This window comes from Chlorocebus sabaeus, chromosome 17 (assembly GCF_047675955.1).
Source record: "Chlorocebus sabaeus isolate Y175 chromosome 17, mChlSab1.0.hap1, whole genome shotgun sequence".
Lineage (NCBI taxonomy): Eukaryota > Metazoa > Chordata > Mammalia > Primates > Cercopithecidae > Chlorocebus > Chlorocebus sabaeus.
Window position 1 is genome coordinate 27,022,682 of NC_132920.1, and position 19,107 is coordinate 27,041,788.

At 41.6% G+C, this 19,107-nt stretch overlaps 4 non-coding genes across 4 annotated transcripts; all 4 read left to right on the forward strand.

The window, feature by feature from the left end:
* The first annotated feature begins 10,064 nt into the window (after window positions 1-10,064).
* On the forward strand, window positions 10,065-10,137 carry TRNAV-UAC (transfer RNA valine (anticodon UAC)). Its single transcript has one exon. It is a non-coding gene; the product is annotated as a tRNA-Val (tRNA).
* A 3,198-nt stretch (window positions 10,138-13,335) lies between these two features.
* Window positions 13,336-13,409, forward strand: TRNAI-AAU (transfer RNA isoleucine (anticodon AAU)). Its single transcript has one exon. It is a non-coding gene; the product is annotated as a tRNA-Ile (tRNA).
* A 1,442-nt stretch (window positions 13,410-14,851) lies between these two features.
* On the forward strand, window positions 14,852-14,923 carry TRNAQ-CUG (transfer RNA glutamine (anticodon CUG)). Its single transcript has one exon. It is a non-coding gene; the product is annotated as a tRNA-Gln (tRNA).
* A 2,201-nt stretch (window positions 14,924-17,124) lies between these two features.
* TRNAS-GCU (transfer RNA serine (anticodon GCU)) lies at window positions 17,125-17,206 on the forward strand. Its single transcript has one exon. It is a non-coding gene; the product is annotated as a tRNA-Ser (tRNA).
* Window positions 17,207-19,107: the final 1,901 nt, after the last annotated feature.

Below are 19,107 nucleotides of genomic sequence, written 5' to 3' on the forward strand. Positions count from 1 at the left end.
AGTGGATTGAACCCTGGAAACGGCCCACTCTTTGTGTTGGGCAGTGCTGCAAGGGAAGAAATTGATGGCCCGAGAGTCGAGTGTGTCCAGTTGTCTGCCAGGCAGGATAAGGACTGGGAAAAATGAAAAAAAAATTCCTAGACATACACAACCTACCAAGCCTGAATCATGAAGACACAGAAAATCTGAACAGACCAATAGTAGATAAGGAAATTGAATCAGTAATAAAAATGTCTGCCGTCAAAGAAAAGCCCAGGACCTGTAGCTTCTCTGGTGAATTCTATCAACTATTTAAAGAACTAATACCATTTATTATGGAAAACAGTATGGTGGTTCCTCAAAAAATTAAAAATAGGAATACCATATGATCCAGCAAACCCTCTAGTGGGTATATAGCTAAAGGAAGTGAAATCAGTATGTCCAAGAGATTATCTGCATACCACCAAGATATGGAAATTTTGTTTTGTTTTGTTTTTTTGGTGGCACAGAGTCTCCCTCTGTCGCCCAGGCTGTAGTGCAGCGGTGTGATTTTGACTCACTGAAACCTCTGCCTCCCGGGTTCAAACGATTCTTGTGCCTCAGCCTCCCGAGTAGCTGGGATTACAAGCCTTCGTCAGTATACCCCACAGATTTCTTTCTTTCTTTCTTTCTTTCTTTTGTATTTTTAGTAGCGACGGGTTTTCACCATGTTGCCCAGGCTGGTCTTGAACTCCTGAGCTCGCCTCGGCCTCCCAAAGTGCTGGGATTACAGGCGTGAACAACCGCGCCCAGCCAATATATGGAATTATTGTGTTCACCATTGAATGAATGGATAAAGAAATACGTTTAGCCTCCCTGTGCCTTGGAAGTATCATTTCCAATTTATCATCTGTGTGTACATTTTTATTGGTGTGTACATTTTATTTTTTATTGTAGGCTCATCACTAATTTTTGCAGTCTGTTAATCTACCATAGTTTCAGTTTTGTTGTATTTTCTTATATATTTATATTGTGTATTGATGATGTGTGCATGGATTAGTAATGAGTACTCTATTATTTTTAATTAAATGTCATAAAATACATGAAAATACATTTTTTCTGTAGAATCACATGATTTCCTCCTACTATGAATAAAGACATAACTCACTAAGGGGAAGAATCTTGGCCAAAATGTGTGATAAATCATGCAACAGTTAAAAGTGTGCAAAAACAAACAGTAAAGATGAAAGGCGGCACAAATTTAATAAAGTTACTCCATAAATCATAATTGATATTACATGTTGGAATGTAGGAACTGATTTATTAACCTCATAAATTTAAAACAGACATGTTATCTTTTAACAAATTGTTTACCTATTTTAGTTTTCAAAGTGGGCAAAATTAACACTTCAAAACATAAAAGTGTTTTAAGAGAAGAATCAGAGAGAGAGAGAATGTGTGTGTGTGTGTGTGTGTGTGTGTGTGTGTGTGTAATGGTAATATGTAGACTTAACAGCACCTTTTTGCCTAAATGACTAAATGGCCTAGACCAAATCTGGCAGAGTCCTTTTTCTAGAAGAACTGGGAAAACCTTTCATATTTAAGTTTGGAACAACAGAGAGAACGGGAAGACTTTGGCATTTAGGGAATGTGATTATTTGTATTTCTCAATAAAGTGAGAAATCTTTTTGGAGAAGCTATTGTTTTCATCAGTTTCAAATCCGAGACCCCTTTCTTGTAGGCAGATGTGCTAACCAGTACACCCCAAAAAACTTTCTCTTCTGTGCAGCAATCCATAGCAGAATGAAAGGAGGATTCTTTGGATATACGCAAACCTAGTAACTTTTAATATGTTTTTCTTTTTAGCATATTTTTATCCACAGGGTGTTTCTTCCTTTATACTTTTTTTTTTTTTTTTTTTTTTTTTTGAGACGGAGTCTGGCTCTGTCGCCCAGGCTGGAGTGCAGTGGCCAGATCTTAGCTCACTGCAAGCTCCGCCTCCCGGGTTTACGCCATTCTCCTGCCTCAGCCTCCCGAGTAGGTGGGACTGCAGGCGCCCGCCACCTCGCCCGGCTAGTTTTTTGTATTTTTTAGTAGAGACGGGGTTTCACCGTGTTCGCCAGGATGGTCTCGATCTCCTGACCTCGTGATCCGCCCGTCTCGGCCTCCCAAAGTGCTGGGATTACAGGCTTGAGCCACCGCGCCCGGCCCCTTCATACTTTCAATTCGTTAAAATTAATATTTAGGTTGGTGCAAAAGTAATTGCAGTTTCGGACCGTGAATTTTTAAATCATTATGACTAGGCTCAAACACATCTTTATTAGTCAAAATAGGAACCATTAAAATCAACACATTTTTGCCAACAAGAAATAAGTTTGTTTATCCCTGGAGGGTAAAAACCTGTGCTACGGGATTGGGCAGTTAAAAAATGCTTGCATCCCGCTGGTTGTGGAAGCGTTTTACTTGCAAAAAGTTGTGGAGATGCTTGAAGAAGTGGTAGTCGGTTGGTGAGAGGTCAGATGAATATGATGGATTAGGAAAATCTTCGTAGCCTAATTCGCTCAACTTTAGAAGCGTTACTTGTGCGACGTGCAGTCGAGTGTTGTCGTGAATAATTGGGCCCTTCCTGTTAACAAATGCTGGCTGCAGGTATTGCAGTTTTCGGTGTATCTCATTGATTTGCTGAGCATACTTCTCAGATGTAATGGTTTCACGGGTGTTCAGAAAGCTATAGTAAATCAGACAAGCAGCAGATCACCAAAACGCGAATATGACATTTTTTGGTACAAGTTTGGCTTTGGGAAGTGCTTTGGAGCTTCTTCTCGGTCCAATCCCTGAACTAATCGTCGCCGGTTGTCGTATAAAATCCACTTTTCATCGCACGTCACAATCCGATGGAGAAATGGTTTGTTGTTGCGTGGAATAAAGGAAGATGACCCTTCAGAACGGCGATTTAAAAAAATTTTTTTTTGCTCAGCTCATGAGGCACCCATTTACCAAGCTTTTTCACCTTTCCAATTTGCTTCAAATGCCGCACGGTAAAATGGTCGACGCTGTCATTTGGCAACTTCTTTGGTAGTTGTAAGAGGATCAACTTCGCTGATTGCTCTCAATTGTCTTGCCACTACACTCTTCATCTTCAAGGCTCTCCTCACCTTCGCAAAACTTCTTGAACTACCACTGCATTGTACGTTCATTAGCAGTTCCTGGGCCAAATGTGTTGTTGATATTGCGAATTGTCTCCGCTGCTTTACGACCCATTTTGAACTCGAATAAGAAAATTGCTTGAGGCCGGGCGCGGTGGCTCACGCCTATAATCCCAGCAATTTGAGAGGCCGAGGCGAGCGGATCAACCGAGGTTGGGAGTTCCTAGACTAGCCTGACCAACAAGAAGAAACTCCGTCTCTACTGAAAATACAAAATTAACCGGGCGTGGTGGTGCAAGCCTGTAATCTCAGTTTCTCGGGAGGCTGAGGCAGGAGAATAGCTTGAACACGGGAGGCAGAGGTTGCGGTGAGCCGAGATCGCGTCATTGCACTCTAGCCTGGGCAACAAAAGCGACATTCCGTCTCAAAAAAAAAAAAAAAAAAAGGGTGAAGAGAGAAAAAAATAGTTTTTTGTTTTGTTTGTTTTGTTTTGTTTTTGGGAGGGGGGACGGAGTCTCGCTCTGTCACCCAGACTGGAGTGCAGAGGTGCAGTCTCGGCTCACTGCAAGCTCCGCCTCCTGGGTTCACGCCATTCTCCTGGCTCAGCCTCCCGAGTAGCTGGGACTACAGGCGCCCGCCACCACACCCGGCTAATTTTTTGTATTTTTAGTAGAGACGGGGTTTCACCGTGTTAGCCAGGGTGGTCTCGATCTCCTGACCTCGTGATCCTCCCGCCTCGGCCTGCCAAAGTGCTGGGATTACAGGCGTGAGCCACTGCGCCCGGCTTTTTTTTTTTTTTTTTTTTTTTTTTTTTTACATATATGTATCTTGTTAAGAGGGAAGTGAACTTCGCGTCACGACCAGTTAACTTAATTGGTTCGACCGTTGTACTAATAATGCCAAGGTTGCGGGCTGGATCCCCGAACAGGCCACAGTGGGTGTTAGCTTTCATTCATTTATATCGATCATCTGTGAACGCTGTGAACGCAACCAATATGTCTGAATACAAACTATAGATTGTCACTGCTGAATCCAAGCACAGTCATCAAGATAATTTCACCTGCCAGAGGGGGTATTAAGTAACACTTGATACCTTAATTTGAAGAAACGATATTGTTTAGTTGTCGTCATATATATACATATATATATTTTTTGTTTGTGTGTTTGTTTGTTTTTGAGACGGAGTCTCTCTCACTGCCCAGGCTGGAGTGCAATAGCACAACTCGGCTCACGGCAACTTCCACCTCCTGAGTTCAAGCGATTCTCCAGACTCAGCCTCCCGATTTATTTTCCGTAATCTTGATTCTTGAAGATTAGCTTAGCTTGTTATGTAATTCTTGGTTCACACTTTATTTCTATTTTTTAATGCTGATCTAATTTTTTATATTACTGTTCAGAAGTCTGATACTAGGCTTCTATTTATAGAAACTTTCCTTGGATAATCGTTTCAATGATTACATCTACTCTATTGACTCTTTTCTTTCTTTCAGGTAATCCAATTAAAGTATTAAATTTTCTGAGGCCTTACCTTAAGGTATGCAGAAAAGCTTTCCTTGCTCCTTTGTCTCCATATTTGATCCCCTAAATTTCTCATTTGCATAGCAGCCATTGAGACTTTAGCTTGAAACGGAAAATATAATTTTTCTTCTTCAAACTTTCCTAACTCTTCACAGCACATCACACTAAAGTGTTCGTGAAAGATACTCCTCTTTCTTCCTGCTCTAACCCTTATTTTCTCATTTTGTCTTATTTGCTCCTATTCCCTGCCTCAAATTTAGAATTCCTTGGAGTCTCCACAAACACTGACTTATTTCTCTATGCTGCCTCTAATGACAGATTCCCCTAACCCCTCCTTCTCTCATCAGCCAATTTCTTACTTTTCATCTATTAAGTCTTGGATCAGTTATCACTTCTTCTGAAAGCTTTTCCTCATTATTTGGAGTGACAGAGTTTCCCCTTCTCTATGTTTCTGTGATAGTGCCTGAGTATTTATCTCCGAGGTTTCATTTGTCAATTTAAAATATAACCACCCTGTTTTGGGTAATTTTATAATGAAAATCAGGGCTTGAGCCCTTTGTTACCTCGGGCACGTCCATTTTTTCAGGTTATCTGTTACCTCTAGAGCCCAGCTCAGGATGGGGCATATTGTAGGCTACTCATTAATTTCTTTGAAATAAATGTCTAATCAAATTGTTGAAAATAATAAACTCATGCCATTTATGCGATTTAATGTCAGAAAAAAAATCATAAGACTCAAGATCTTGCTAACTGGGAAATACTGTCTTTCTTCTCTGTTTCCTGAAACATTGTGATCAATCCAAGTTTTAGCTGCCAAGAGCAGGAGTTTTCCACTTTGCTATTTGTCAGAGATTCCTAAGCGGCACTGTCTTGTCATGTCAACAGATTTGGAGGAAGAGCACCATCTCACTGTTGAGCACCTTCCAGATACCCGGGAAATGCTGGAAAAAGAAAAAAGACGGTGACAAATGTCAGTTGAAATAGGAAAAGAAATAAAGAATAGACGAATGTTGTACATCATCTATCCGTTAAACAGATTGACGTAATCACTGAGCATATGCTTTCCAGAGCAGTATGAGTGACACAAACAATAGAATGACTGATGACTCCTAGACACACTCGCCACACATGAACTCCCAGTCACATGAATTCGCAGATACCACCTCTTTTTTCATCACCTTCTGACAGTCAACTGGGCACAGCCCACCCCTCCCCCATCACATCCCCTGCTCAGCAGGGTCCTCCAGACAAGCATTGTCTTTGCAGAAGCTTGAGTGGTCTCCAGATCTTAGTGTGTTGGATCGTCCTGGCTCCTCAAGGTCAAGAAGAGAGTTGGAAATCAAAGCCATAGGAAAACATTGAAGAGTTCCTTGAAATCAAATCCCTGTGTTTATTCTGCCTACCCTTGGGGGAGAAATTTAGACTCTAGGTATGAGCTGTATTTGGTTATGAATTATGGAGTTTCTATAGCATTAATTTTAACAAATAGAAAGTATGAAGGAAAGGGCCGGGTGTGGCGGCTCACGCCCGTAATCCTAGCACTTTGGGAGGCCGAGGCCAGCAGATCACGAGGTCAGGAGTTTGAGACCAGCCTGGCCAACATGGTGAAACCTTGTCTCTACTAAAAATACAAAAATTAGGCAGGCATGGTGACTCACGCCTGTAATCCCAGTACTCAGGAGGCTGAGGCATGAGAATTGTTTGAACCTGGGAGGTGGATGTTGCAGTGAGCTGAGATTGTGCCACTGCATTACAGCCAGGGAGAGAGTGAGACTCCATCTCGGGGGGTGGGGGGAAGAAAAAGAAAGAAAAAAAAAAAAAGAAAGCATGAAGGAAAGAAACACACGTGGGTAAAAATATAAAGAAAAAACATGGCTGGACACAGTGGCTCATGCCTGTAATCCCAACACTTTGTGACGCCAAGACGGGTGGATCATCTGAGGTCAGGTATTCGAGACCAGCCTTACCAACATGGTGAAACCCTGTCTCTACTAAAAATACAAAATTAACCAGGTGTGTCAGCATCTGTCTGTAATCCCAGCTACTTGGGATACTGAGGCAGAAGAATTGCTTGAATCAGGAGAGAGAGGTTGCAGTGAGCTGAGATCGCCGCAGCACTGCACTTCAGCCTGGGCAACAAGAGCGAAAAAAAAAAAAAAAAAAAAAAAAAAAAAAAAAGAAAGAAAGAAAGAAAGAAAGAAAGAAAGGGAAAAAAGAGAAACATTAAAAGTTATTAGGTTTCAGTATATCCAAAGAATCACCATCTCATTCTGCTGTGAAAGGCCTGATTATAGCAGGGAATTTCTGTAATGTAATAATTAGCATGTCCGCCTAGCCTGTGAAAGGATTCTGGTTTTTAAATCCAGTGGAAACAACAGCTTTTCCAAAAAATTTGTCTCACGAATACCTTCTTCCAGTCTGAGGCTGTCATTTTCTCTCTCAATAGCCTTTTAATGAAAATAACGTTTAGTTTGGATGAAGTCCATAGTTTCAATCTTTTTAAAAATGCTTACTTGTTTTGTCAAATCTACAAAACATTTGACTATCACAAAGGAAAAAAGGATTTTTCTAAATTTTCTTTAATAGGCTTTGTTTTCATTTGCACTTTAAGGTGTATGGTTAAACAATTTGAACACGAGCTTCACAAAGACAGCCAAATGGCTACTGAACAATTTGCAATTAGTTGAAAAAAAAAAAAAAAGAGAGAAGAGGGTCTAAACAAGTAAACAGACGAAAAATGAGAGACGACGCTACCAGGTGTCATCCATCTCTGGCAAACATTTATTGTTGTTTTTTCCTTTACATAATTATTTTCAGAAACCTTCCGCAGGAGATTTGTGTTTGGAGGGAATGGGGTGGAAAGTAGTAGGGGATAGAGAAGATTACTAAGAAAAGTTTCCTGTCTGGAACTGCGGCAGATCTCTTTGGATAGAGATGACTACTTAACCTCACTCTGCTTTCCTTCGCCGCGGTTGCCGCTGCGACTCTGTTCTTACCACCAGCAATTCCTCCAGGGACTTGGTCAGCAGCCCAACTTGATCTGCGTCTCTCTGCTAAGGTGTTTCCGCAACAGGGTCAACTCCGAGCCTCACCTTTCTAGGAATCCCGGGAGCCGCGCAGGGGTCTGGAGTCCAGGTGGAGGCTTCCCTGGGTCCGGCGGCCACTCTGCCAGAGGTTGTGAGTTATCTAACTGTCACTAGAGTCACCGCTCTAGCGAGTTTAATTTAGGCACGGAATAGTCCTGCCTGGATTGAGGTTGGCTTAGGATGAGTTTACTTGAGTGTGTGATTTAGAAATAGGTCTATGGAACAGACAGACATGAAATCCGGCACTGGGGCCCTCGCAGGCAGGGTATCTAGACTGGCAGCAGCTGGTGCAGGATATTGCCAAGGACTCGACATCCAGCTCTGCTCAAGGTGGGGATGAAGACGTCCTGGTTGCAAGGAGGGAGCCCTGCTCCGCCCAGAATCAGAACTGTGCATAGCGGGCTCTGGATTTGCCAGGATGTTTGAGGGAATTTGAAATGAGAAAAGAGAGGAGGAAATGGTTTAATGGTGTATTGAGTTACTGGAGTGTATTTTAGTTACAGATTTTGGTTTTAAAAAAAGAGAAATATGGAGTACAGGATTTCTGCTTGATTGAGTACAAGACTAGAAAATAAGTGCTACCACCTCCCTAGTCCACCTACACTTCAATGTCTTAAATCCTAGTGCATCTGCAGAGCCCAGCACCGGATGGGGTAGGGGAGTGGGGGCGGAGAGAACACAGAACTGGAATTCTAGGTAGGGGAGTCAAATTTGCTGGGCTCTCAACTGAAACCATCGCCTTTGTTCTTAGTTGGCTAAGGGTATACATATGATCTGAATTCCTCTGAGTATTCCCAAATTATTTGGGGGAAATTTTAGCTGGTTTTAACTTAGAGATTAGGTCACACTAGGTCTCACATCCTATGTACTTTGAGAGAACAAAAGGATAAAGGGCAGAAACTGGCATTTTAAAAGAGCCGATTATCACACATTTTATAGCTATTTAATAATGTAATCCTTAATATTATGACCTGAAATTCTCTCCACGGCTGACTCTCATGTGTTCAGCTTTATTTCATACCCCACTGCCCCTTTTTCTCCAACCACACTGCCACACTGTCCTACTTGCAAATCAATCCCTCTTATTTACCATGGGTTTGGGTACATATGATTTCTTTTACCTTTAACACTCTTTTAAACCTAGTTAACATCTCCCCAACCTTCAAACTTGAGCAGAATCATTATTTTCTCAGAGAAATCTTCCCCTAAACTTTCTAAATTAATCTTCATATATTAAATGAGAGCACTATATGTCCCTCTTTTCTTGGACATGATGCATTAATTTGGATGATAACTTGATTACTGTCTGTCTCTCACAAGAATATAATTTCCAAGAAGACAGGTGCAGTGCCTGGTTTCATTTTCTAAGAAAACCCTACTGTCCATTGCAATGCCCATATATGCAATGGGCACACAATAAACACGATTTGAATAATATGTGAACCCATACCAATAAAGTAAATGTTAATCTTATTTTGAGACAAGGAACTGAGGTTAATAGTTAATTGTCCAAATTGCAGAATTAGTACAAGAGTTATTTCCTATTTTTCTCAGATTTGGTACTCAATTGCAGAAACTGTGTAAACAGTAGGGAAAGAGGAGTTGAATTCTTCCCTTTAAAAAAGACAGATAATAACAATGGCCTTCATGGTCAGCATCTTTAAGGAAAAATGCAGACTGGTGTATTTGAACAGGATTTTCACAGTCACCCCAGTGAGACACTAATTAACTACACAAATTGAATGCTGTATAGAGAGGTATTTGATAGACAATACCAATAGAGGTATTTGATAGACAATTGTCCACTTTCCTGACAGTCCTCTGCCCTTACCAAATTCTGTAAACATGCTTACCCTCGTGATATATGCAGAACAATATGAAGATCTCCAGACAGGAAACGCAGACATCTGGTCATCAAGATAGGAGATACATTCACTTTGAGCCTCAACTTAAGTTCGCAATATTCTGGTCACCACAACCCTTCCTTTTACACTATGTAGAATCTTGTTTACTACATTACATCTCCTTACATTTTTTTCCATAAACATCAACAACAACGAAATCACACTCTTCTGAATTCCTGCCTCTGCCCCGTGAAAAGAGAAAAAAAGAAAAAGAAAAAAAACATCAACGTCTACAGTAAGGAGCCTCGCATCTCAGGGGAAATTTTCTTAAATTCTCCAGTCACGTCTGAAAAAAAAAAAAAAAAAAGTTTTAATGAAGGACTTTGTAGTAAAGAAAAGCATAGTAACCTTGATAATTTACTGAAAGGAAAGGCCAATCAACTCGACGTTACCAAAGTTGAAAGAGAAAAATTTGTTTCTCCCTTAACGAAGGAAGCCAAAGGCGCACATCGGTTTCCGTAGTGTAGTGGTTATCACGTTCGCCTTACACGCGAAAGGTCCTCGGGTCGAAACCGAGCGGAAACAACTTGTAATTTTTCGGGGTGTTTCTGTTTTTCAAGATTCCCTTAGCTTACCTTGTCAGTGGACGTCCTTACAAAGGCACCATTGCACGATGTCTCGAACACTCTCAGCTTTCAAAAAGCTTTAATACTGTTCTATTAGGTATTTCTCTCTGCATGTTGTCAGCAGTGTTCTGAATAGGAGGAGGTTCCTGCCATTAAAGGGGGCGAGACTGGGGGTGGAGGGGTCTCTGCTTTCTTCCTAATGCGAACTGTTGCCTGCTGGCTTTATTCAAAGAGAGGCTCTTGGGGATTTCCACAAGTAAAAGTCTCTGCTTCTAGACCAAGAGTCCCTGACCACTTGAGTGAACATTACCAGTCTCCAGCAATTCACTTATTGTCAGACAATATTTTCAAACATCACATGACTTTTAGGGAAGAAAAGAAGAGAGAATGGGGAGGGAATACGTCTAAGACAAGATTCTGCAGGGAGAGCTCAATTAGGGCAGAGGCTACTGTCTCGCCTGTTTCTCCACGATCCTTTCCCTTGATGGTCCCATCTCCCGATCGCCACAAAGACCTCAGGGATTAGGTTCGCAGGAGCCTTGTTTAAGGGCCTTTTGGCTCGGAGCATTTCCACTGCGGATTCAATGCCTAGTAGCACTTTTGCGGGAAGATAGCGTTGCATGGAACATTGGGCCGTACCCGCCTCTCCAGGTCCAGGCTGGGCTCTGGTTGCTCACCCGCTGCTGGGAACCTGGCTCCCACCGGGACATGGCAAAGTTCCACTTAAGGACTCTCCAGGTGGATATGGGGTAAAGTTAGGGTGTTTCCCTACATGTACATACACTGGGGTCCTCGAAAGGAACCTAGGTGGGGAGATGTGTGGACACAAAGCGTGAAGATCTTTGTGTCACAAGTTAAGTTAACCAGAGTGCGTCCACCACAGAACTAAACAACTAACTAACTGGAATGATTCTACCAGTTTTTGTCAGCTAGCCTTAATAATTAGCCTCTACAGTGCTGGCAGATTGATTACATGAATTGAATAGCCTAATGTCAGTGATGGAAGCTAAGCATGGGCCCAGTAACAATGGGCTTGTCTGTTACAGGAGCTTAAAAAGATCTTTTCAAAATGCAAATCTGTTCATGAGACTTCTCTGCCTAAAATCCTTCCATGGATTCCCATTGTTGGTAGGGCCAATTCAAAAATCCTTAACTTGGCCTATACAGAGTAATCATAGTTCTTAGTTTAGACTCAATATAGATCAATTAACAACTGTTAATTTTAGTGCCCCATCCTCTTCACCATCAAGTAAAGTATCCTGATTTATTTGTAATAATCTACTAGAGGGTCCTGCAGCATGCACATGTTCTCACCTCCTCAGGTCTCATCTCCTACTGCTTGCACATCACTCTGCAACTCAGTCTTAATCACCAGACACACTGATACTGTCTTAGCTCCTCTCCCATCAGGTGTTTTTGCCATGCTATTCTCTCTGAGGTGCACAAAGGAAGGCCTCTGCTGGCCCTTCTCCTTGCTCTCCATTCAGCCCCTTCCTTCTCCCACCTGATTCTGTCACATTCCCAAAGTCTTGCCTAACTGAGAGAAGGTGATATTCCAGAAACAAACATTCCCCAGTATGAATTTCTCTACATTTTCACTGACTGTAATTCAGGAAGAAAGAGGGGTAGAAACGTGCCCAGCGTCCTATTTGTGCTCAGTATAGTTAAAACAAACAAGCAAGGAAAAAGAATATTGGGATCGACCCTCTAAAGCACAGAGGGACAATGGCCGTCAAAATTGCCAATATACGTATTCTTTGATGCAGCTTTTCCACATGAATGCGTGGTATCACGGCAGATTATCAGAGATGGTGTATGTTCATAGACATAGTTTGCAATAGCAGGATGGAAAACTAACTGCTCATTAAACTATGATATATACTAACATAATTGAATACTATACCTTTTTTTTTTTTTTTTTTTTTTTTTTGAGATGAAGTCTCACTCTGTCACCCGGGCTGGAGTGCAGTGGCACAGTCTCCACTCACTGCAACCTCCGCCTCCCAAGTTCAAGTGATTCTCCTGTGTAGCCTCCTGAGTAGCTGAGATTACAGGCGTGTGCCACCATGCCTGGATAATTTTTGTATTTTTAGTAGAGATGGGGTTTCACCATGTTGGCCAGGCTGGTCTCCAACTCCTGACCCAGATGATCTGCCCACCTTGGCCTCCCAAAGTGTGGCGATTACAGGCGTGAGCCACTGCTCCTGGCCAACTACTACATGTATATTTTTTAAATTATTATACTTTAAATTCTGGGGTACATATGCAGAACATGCAGGTTTGTTACATAGGTATACACGTGTATAGTATATATAATACTATACATATTTTTAAAAGAATGGAGAACACTTGTCTATTCTGATATGGAAAGGTTGCAAAAATACATTGTAAGTAAAAATTTAAAAAGGCAAGGGATTTAAAAAGTGTATAAAATGCTACTATTCGCAAAGAGAAAAAAAGAAAACACTTGGGTAACTTTGTCTATGTATTCAAAATCTCTGGAACGATAAACAAGATATTAAAAACAATGGTAATACTTTTGGGAAACAATGGCTGAGTAGACAACGATTCGGTTTAAGGGCCCCTGGAATGGTGACTAGAACCACATTTCTAGCATTTTCCAATACCAAGGTCTTCGAAGCGACCTTTGATTTGAGGTCACTTTGGGAATCTAAGGGAACACATAGGAAGACTTCCAAATTGAGGATCTGGACATAAGAAACCTGGGACGATCTCGATTGTGGGACCATCGAGAATCAGACTGGTTGGGAAAATCCTTCAGGTACCAATTTGTATGTTGTTTTAGTGAACGGCTTTTACGAGGCAAAGACTCGTTAATATTTCACCGAATCTGATTCATTGTCTGCATGTATTGACTAGACATTCAGAAGGCAGCAAATATTTCCATAAATTCTTGGGCCATTAGCCACAGTATGAAAGGTTTAAGCGTCCTCTTTCAAGTCTACGAATACAGCTATTTTGTTCTGTTTTTGCATTGAGAGGAAATTTCTTGTTCTTTCTATTAAGACTCTAAAGCAACTGACAAATTGTTCCTCCCTGTAAGACAAACAGGAATTACGTTAAAGAATTTAATACTTTAGCGGAGCAGTGGCGGGGATACGGGTGAGAAGAATAACAAAGCGGGGTGATCGGGAGCGGCCGGTTAGCTCAGTTGGTTAGAGTGTGGTGCTAATAACGCCAAGGTCGCGGGTTCGATCCCCGTACGGGCCACTCGCTTTCCTTTCCCCTCCTCCGAGAAATTTGGTTTTCATGCTCTAAGACGATTCAAATTCACCGTCCCCATTTCTTAATGAACCTAGAATCTAAGTTTGTTTCCGAATCATCTGAAATGCTACATCTCCCCAGGTAATGTTCTTCTTCTTTTTTTTTGTTTTAAATGTTCTTTCTGTTTCCTCCAGGAATAAGGACTGGGGACAGAAAGTTGTTCAGAGCAGGGACCTTCAAGATTGGGAGCCTGCTTAATGAGAGTGGGGGTGTGGGGCGCGGAAAGAGTTCAAGGAGTGGAAAGATAAGTGGCATTTTTTTAAAAAAAATAAAGCTTATTTGACTTCACATTTTCCTTCCAAATTAGTCCTGAAACCTACCTTCTTTCTCAAATTGTCGAGACACAAGATAAAGAATAAATTCTTAGAATGTTGTGGATGTGTGTCTCTGAAAACCCTTTCGAATTTAACTGAGAGACAAAATTGCCCTGTGAGGAAGCTATCACTTTAAACAAGGAACACAGACTTGTTTTGTTTTGTTCACAGAAACCGATTGTGTGTGTGGGGTGTGTGTGTGTGTGTGTTTTCACATGGTCTCCTGTGTGTGTCACAAAAGGATATGCGAGGGAGAAGCAGGGAGTTTTCTTTGTGTCCGTTTGGAAGTCTACCCTGTACATATTTCCCATTGGTGAAGGGCAGTGGAAGGACCAGGGGAGCTGTGCACTGTCCTGGGAGACTCCAGAGGGACCTTTGTCTACTCTTCTCCTTCTTTCCCTGAGATGCTATCCTAGGGTTGCTGGGATCGTCCTCTAAGCCTGTAGTTCAAGTGCATTTATTTCAGTTTTCTGTAAACAGCAACGTGGCTCCCCTGTGACTTCGGTAAAATCTTTCCATAACGTGTCCTCAAAAACGCTACATGTTACCCTGGTAAAAATGATTTTTGAGAAAATAATTAGATCTATAACGAAAAGGAGTAAAGCAACTCAGGTATCTGACTCAAATTTCTTACCTGTAAAATAGAAATTATGGGTCCCATCTCACAGCGTGGTTGTGAGCCTCACAGGTGAGGTAACAATAGAAAACACTTGTCACAAAACCTGGCACACAGTAACCTGGTATACTGTGTGCCTGGCACCGGGCACACAGTCTTGTTTAACAATCTCACTTGTTTTCCATTGATGAAATAGAGAGGCCTGAGGCCGGGGCGCCAAGCTCTTAAACCACTTGAAAGGAAATACAAAGATGTCATTTGGAAGTCAACGTTTCCCATTAAGACTCTGGTGTAAAAGGTGTTGAATGTAGGCATGTGGCAGGTAAGCGTCTTCTTGATTTAATCCTCCAAGAGGAAAAGCAGAATGTACCCATCACCCAAACTTCGGGGCAGAGGGAAGCAACCTAAGGTGACGAAATAGGTCACCTATGACTTTAGGAAAGACTGGCGCAGATGTGGGTTCCATGGTGTAATGGTTAGCACTCTGGACTCTGAATCCAGTAATCCGAGTTCAAGTCTCGGTGGAACCTTAGTTTTTTGTCCTCTGCTAAAACTGAGGGTGGTAAGAAGAGGAAAGGAAATTGGGTGATAGTCACGGACAAAGAAAAGTTGGGATGGAAACTGAGGAAAGGATTTACCCACGTAATGGGTCTGGAAGAGCTGACAGTCGCCGAAGCCGAGAGAAAACTGTCCTCAGACAAGACCACAAGGGGATACAAGCTCAACTTCTGAGGGCTGGGCCGGTAGAACAGGTGACGGGAAGATACAACTGGCGACAGTCAATAGTCAATAAAGATAGATGCTGCTTCGAGTTTGCACAAGCAAGTTTTGCTTGGACAGAGGAGGAAATGAGCTGAAAAGACTCCCTGTCCCAGCATAACAGTGTTTACTCTATGCCCCCTCCCCGCGCACTCTCCCCAACCCCCAAAGTCCCTCCGCGTTTCCTAGTAAGGGTTCCCTGAGCGCATCGCTGGGCGCGCAGCAACTCGGCTTTCTTGGCATTTCCACGTCTGGGCATGGACCAGCTCCTAAAGAAGGGATTTCAGAGCTCGGACCCTTTTAGACAGATTGGAGAAGTTCGATTACCCGGAAATTACTGGGGCGGTTCGGTTTTGGAGAGAGGCGGGGACGAAAGAAGAAAGCGGTAAGCCAGGAGAGAAGGCAGGGAATGTGATCAGGAAAAAGTTCTTGCGTTTTTTCTTCTCTGAAAAAGGAATGTCAGAGAAGCCAGCGCCAGGTGCAGCAGAGAAGCTTAGCGACAGGGTTGCCGGACCGGAGACCACGAGATCCTAGAGGCTACAAAGAAACATTTCCCCAAATATGTCTCCCCTACCGCGCATTAACTCCCTATGGGATGTGAATGCTCCCTACTTCCGTCTTCCCCTGCGAATCATTCTCGCCTTTTAGATAACATCTTACTGTGACAGAACAATTGGAAATGCTGGTGTCTCCAAAGTCTTCTGTAAACAAGACACAGAGTTGCGTGTCCCAATTGCGTATTTTACATGATTTTATGAAGGAACTGACAAATTCCTCATTTACTTCCGACTAATAACATTCCATTTTTAACAAATCGGAACGTACATATTGGGCCGTGGAAAGGGTTTTCATTTTTTTTACAATTATTGAGACTACTAGGAAAATTCTTTGACTTTTATCAAATATGAATATCCGTAAAGTTATATATTTTGCGTGGTCCCAAATCTCCTGCTAGCTTTCACTTTTATTTACTGCTACCATTTATTTATTACACTAGATAAACGTAATGGGAATGTGTTGAAGGTTCCACTTTAAATAATACACCTTAAATAATCATAAAAACACCTTTTGGAAGCCTCGGACTTATTCAAAACCACAATCTACTGATCTTTTAGTTGTTAATTCCACCGAACCTTTCTTATTCCAGCTATAAGAAGTGTTTATCCGCGGACACATGAATTGATGGAGAAAAAACATGTTAACAGCCATTGCACTAAAAGATGTATTTCCAATGCAACTCTACTTTTCATATATACTAAATTACTTACCAAAATTGTTGATTTGTGTTTGTCACTGTGTGCCACCATTGAATATAAAGGTAATTCAAACCAGAAGAAAAACGGTGAAACTCTCGGGGATTATTAATGGAAATAAAAAAAATTAGAGGTTTCAATTTATATAAGTGTTTTCCGTTGCTGTGCGTTATGACAGGGTCTTTAAGCATAAAAATACGTAATATTGGGATAAAATTCTGTGGCAGAAACAGAACAGAAATACATTTGCAACAGAAAAAGAGTCCCCCCCCATCCTCCCCCTCCACCCCCAATTTTCAGCAGCTTAGCCTTCAGTACGAAGGGCTGTAAGCCTTAACTTGAGATCTGAGAAATGAGTGATGAACTAAGGCAGGTGAAGTGAGGGCAGAGAGAAGAGTTATGAGTGCTGCGGTTAGAAAATGATAAGGAGAGCATGGAGCTTGCGGAGAAAAAAAATTCACTGTAGTTGGAAAGTGAGAATGGATACGGAGGAACGATGACACTCAAGACTGGACACACGGGCGTTGGACAGGATCATCAAACTGATAAAGGTTCTCCATATGAAGGTGGAAAGAACTTGTTTGTGTAAGAATTCTTTAAGGAGACCACAATTTGAAGGACATTACAATCCATATCAACACATCACCAAAATCAAGCTGCAAAACTTTGTCAAAAACAAACCTTAAAGGAGTATACCCAAAATGTGCTGCAGCCCGAAGGACGAGGTGGCCGAGTGGTTAAGGCGATGGACTGCTAATCCATTGTGCTCTGCACGCGTGGGTTCGAATCCCACCTTCGTCGACTGTTTTCTCTAAGAGGGTAACCGGATTTCTGTCGCAGGTCTGAGTTGTTCTCAGAAACGTTATATATAGATTATCTACAGCATTCCTCCTTTTGCTTCCTCTTATTTCTCTCGACCATCTATCAGTTTTATTTCCTCCTGAGGTTCCACAGAATTCCTGCGGATCTGAGTGGAATTACTCTCCATTCTTAGATTACAGTTTACTACATCCAACACGCACCCGAAGGGCTCTTAGCCAAGATGTCCGCATGGTACAACCGATCCCTTGCTCCACTCACATAGTGCTTCATGTTGCAAAACCAAAGAACCAAAGGCATTGGTCAGACCCTGACTACCCTCTCCTCCGACCAATTAACAGAAGTTTGTGTGTCACCTTCCTCTCTGTTTACATAGGAACGAGTAATCTGTACCTTTGCTTATTGGAATCTCCAGTCTTGGATTTGCTTCAAAATACTAGCTGATGTTGGGGAGCAATAGAGAAAACATTGACAAAATATTGAAAATTGTTTAAGCTGGTTGATGGGAAGTTGAATGTTCGTTATACTAATATTTTCACTTCCTCAAATTTTTATTAAAATGTTTTTTATTTTTTATTTATTTTTTATTTTTTGGACAGAGTCTTACTCTGTCGACCAGGCTGGAGTGCAGCGGCACAATCTCAGCTGACTGCAACCTCCGTCTCCCGGGTTCGAGCGATTCTTCTGCCTCAGCCTTCCGAGTAGCTGGGACTACAGGCGCCCGCCACCACGCCCAGCTAATTTTTGCATTTTTAGTAGAGATGAGGGTCTCACCTTCTTGGCCAGACTGGTCTCGAACTCCTGACCTCAGGTGATCCACCCGCCTCGGCCTCCCACAGTGCTGGGATTACAGGCGTGAGCCATTGCGCTCGGCCTTTTAAAACTTTTTATCCAGAAATAATTTTAAACTTAAGGAAAAAAATTAAGAATAAGAATAGTATAAAGACCACCCATATTCCTTTTATCAGGATTCACCTATTAACGTTAATTCTCTCTCTCTCCGTATAAGTTTATATCTGTGTATGTTTGTGTGTATGTGTCCCAGAACATTTAAGAGTAAATTATATATATTATGTTCCTCTGCCCTTAAATATTTCAGTGAGTATTTCCTAAAGGAGTAGTTTCTTGTGCTATAGTCATAATATAGTTACCAATTCAGTATATTTAACATTGATAAAAGTTTTTAGGAATTTTCTAAACTGTATTCCATTTTTTTCAATTGACCAATAATATCCTTTGTAGTATTTACCCTCTCCGATTCAGGAATCAGTCTAGAATTGGGTGTTTTCCGTACCCCTTTAGTCTCCTTTAACCTGGAACATTTTCACAACCTTTCTTTGTATTTTATGACATTGACTTTTTGAAGAACATGGTAATTGCTCACATTTTTAAAACATAGAACTTTTCTTATTTCGGCTTTGCGTGATTTTCTCCCCTTATAATTGGGTTCACGTTTTGCATCCCAGAGAATAGAATGTATGTGACATGTCCTTCTCAGGACTATTAAATCTGGAGACATGCAATGTTCATTGCCCCCATTACTGAGGTTAATTCCAATCACATAGTCAAGTTGACATATATGTATAGTTTCCTCCTTGCAACTAATAAGCAATCTGCTGCGGGAGATGCTTAAAGATCATACAAATAACTTGCTCCCCATCAAAATTTTCCTCTAGAGTTAGCGTCTATTGATAATTCCTACGTGGACCATATTTACTATGATGGTTGCAAAATGATGTTTTTTTTTAACTCCAGAATTTTCTTCACATTTACCAGTTTTTACTTTGGCATTCTATTGTAATCAAGAATCCCCCTTGGCCGGGCTCTGTGACTCACGCCTCTAATCCCAACACTTTGGGAGGTCGAGAAGGGCGGATCTCAAG